Source organism: Grammomys surdaster, unplaced genomic scaffold (genome assembly GCF_004785775.1).
Source record: "Grammomys surdaster isolate TR1022 unplaced genomic scaffold, NIH_TR_1.0 958, whole genome shotgun sequence".
NCBI lineage: Eukaryota > Metazoa > Chordata > Mammalia > Rodentia > Muridae > Grammomys > Grammomys surdaster.
The window spans coordinates 7361708-7364909 of record NW_021605377.1 but is presented as its reverse complement, the minus strand read 5'-3'; the positions used below and the strand labels follow the sequence as shown (position 1 = coordinate 7364909).

General features: G+C 41.7%; 1 pseudogene; it reads right to left on the bottom strand.

The window, feature by feature from the left end:
• Positions 1-1773: 1773 nt before the first annotated feature.
• On the bottom strand, positions 1774-2608 carry LOC114634447 (annotated as a pseudogene).
• Between the last annotated feature and the right edge of the window lie 594 nt (positions 2609-3202).

Sequence of the window (3202 nt, the reverse complement as noted above, 5' to 3'; positions counted from 1 at the left end):
AGTTTGGAAAAGAATTGTCTAACCTTAACTGCTCCAGTAGACAGTATATATAAGTGCACACTGGGAGGCACTGAACCATAGCCAAGTCTGCTGAGATGCTCCTGGATCTTCATGCCAGAAACTGAGAAATGTTTGAATAGTTAAATCACTAAACTTGGACAGTTTGCTAGACAGGCATAGACACATACAACGTGAATAAGAACTAAACTTCTGTTGCTCTACTGTTTAAGCACTAGAGCTACCTGTTATAGCACCTAATACATCCTGTGGGACAATGTATTCCACAAGCTAGGCGCATGACTGAAAAGCACTATGAGTGTCTAGGGACAGAGACGTTGTTCTTCTTGTCACCTTACTGGGGGGCTACCATAGCATCTTGCTGAGAGCACAGGCGTTGAAAACCATGTGTTAAATGAATATCTCAGACCATAAAAGCCACTGGGTGCTTCTTTATAAAGCCAAATAACCCTTTCCATCTGAGAAAAACATGTTTCAATTTATTTATTTTATTCATGTCTATGAATATATTGCTTGCATGTATGTCTGTGTGTATACCCAATGCCCTCTGAGGTCACAAAGGATGTTGGATCCCCTAGAACTGGGTGCTACTGATGTTGGGTACTCTTAACTCATGAACTAACTCTTTAGGCTTTCACCTGAGAAACTTTTACATGACTCCAGCTATAAAGACATATAAAATTGACATATAAATCAAACATATGCTAATAATAAATCATTAATAAGTTTATTTTAAAATAAATTTTGGTATACATATAAGCTTACTGTTTATTAAAGACGAAAGCAAATCTGTATGCTAATGAGATGGATGTTTTTATTTATGTTTTTACAGAAAGAATTAAATTGTAGCTGAATATTTGATACAGTAAGACAGAGTATATCTCAATTGTTTTTCAGAGTTGATTAATATTTCTGTTTTGTAACCACCAGTGTTGAAAACAGCACTGCATAAATTCACAGTACAAAATGGCAGAAGTACGTTTAGGAACTTTTCAGAAAATGTTGAAAATTCCTAATCGTAAACTAGAATAGGTATAATTCTTTTTTCTGAAGCTCCAGTCAGCAACTCAAACAGCAATTTTTAAAATTATTATTTAAAAGCACTTTTCATGCAATATATTTTGATCATAGTCTTTGCTACCCCCAACTCCTCCAAGGTCCTCACCACCTCTGTACACACTCGGCTGAATGTTCTCATTCTCTTAACCCACCCTCCCTCCCTCCCCCCTCCCTCCCTCCCCCTCCCTTCCTCCCTCTCCCCTCCCTCCCTTCCCCTCCCTTCTCCTTCCTCCCTCCCTCGCTCCCTTCTTCCTTCCTTCCTTCCTTCCTTCCTTCCTTCCTTCCTTTCTTTCTTTCTTCCTTTCTTCCTTTCTTCCTTTCTTCCTTTCTTCCTTTCTTTCTTGCTGGGTACAGTAAACTTTGATGGCATTTGAGAGAGTAGGGCTCCCTAGTATCCTCCCGTCATTGTGGGAGTCTCGATGGAAACTATGAGGGAGATGCTGAATGTTGTGGACTGAGTTGAGACAGGTACTTCTAGCAACCAAGGGCCTCTCTCTTGCTGGAGTGAATGGTCTTGGGTTTCTTACTCCTTAGAGGCTAGGTAGGCCATGAAGTCCACCATCCTGTTGCTGTAACCATATTCATTGTCTTACTGGGAAATGAGCTTTATACAGTTGTCATTGAGAGCAATGCCAGCCCCAGTATTAAAAAAAAAACAAAAAAAAAAACGGAGGAGTGAAAGTTACTGTTAAAGTCTCAGGGGACAATCTGGTCCTCAGTGTAGCCCAGGATGCCCTTTAGTGGGCCCTTGGATGCCTGCATCACTACCTTCTTCATGTCAACATACTTGGCAGGTTTCTCCAGACGGCATGTCAGATCCTTGACAGATACGTTGGAGGTAGGAACACAGAAGGCCATGCCAGTGAGCTTCCTCAGTTCTGGGATGACCTTGTCCACAGCCTTGGCAGCACCTGTGGATGCAGGGATGATGTTCTGGGGAGCCCCATGGCCATCACAGAGGGGCCATCCACAGTCTTCTGAGTGGCATGATGGCATGGACCATGGTCATGAGTACTTTCACAATGCCAAAGCTGGCATGGATGATCTTGGCCAGGGAGACTAAGCAGTTGGTGTTGCAGGATGCATTGCCAACAATCTTGAGCAAGTTGACATACTTCTCATGGCTCACACCCATCACAAACATGGGGGCATGGGAAGAAGGGACAGAGATGATAACCCTTTTGGTCCCACCCTTTAGGTGAACCCTGACTTTCTCCATGGTGGTGAAGATATCAGCAGATGCCACAACATACTCAGCACCAGCATCACCCCACTTGATGTTAGCGGGATCTCTCTCCTGGAAGATGGTGATGGGCTTCCTGTTGATGACAAGCTTCCCATTCTCAGCCTTGACTGTGCCTTTGAACTTGCCATGGGTGGAGTCATACTGGAACATGTAGACCGTGTAGTTGAGGACAATAAAGGAATCATTGATGGCAAGAATCTCCATTTTGCCAGATGCAGATGAGATGGCAGCCTTGGTAACCAGGCACCCAATATAGCCAAATCCATTCACTCTGACCTCCACCATCATGTCTAAGGGATGAGGTTGGCACTCCACAAGAAGATATGGCTGTCTCTGCAACAAGAAGGAGAAGAGAGACTCTCTTCTCTCTAAAAAAACAAAAACAAAAAATTCAAAAAACAAAACAAACAAACAAACAAAACCACAACACAATAAAAATTTAAAAATCAAAATAGACAAACTAAAAAACAAAAAATAACCTACATTCAAAAAGCAGAGTCTATTTTGTGTTGGCCAACTACTCGTAGGCATAGAGCTTGCCCTGGAACGTAGTTGATACATTCAATGACTCTCCATTGGAGAAAATTGATTTTCCTTTTCTCAGCAGGTTTCAGTAGCGAATAGCTTCTTGGCTAGGGGTTGGACTTTGTGTTCACTTTCTCTTATCAGCGATAGGATTTTCAAATGGTAATTTTTAAAACCAAATATTCTATTACAATACGATCCAAATGCACTAAATCAATACTCTGGGGCCAAGGAAGGATGGTAGGAAAATGCCATCTTTTTTCCCTGTTACTAAACCATCGTGTTTCTATAATATGTACAGTAAAAACTCTGCAATTTATAACATACAATAGTCTTGAGTGTGAGGTGTTCAGA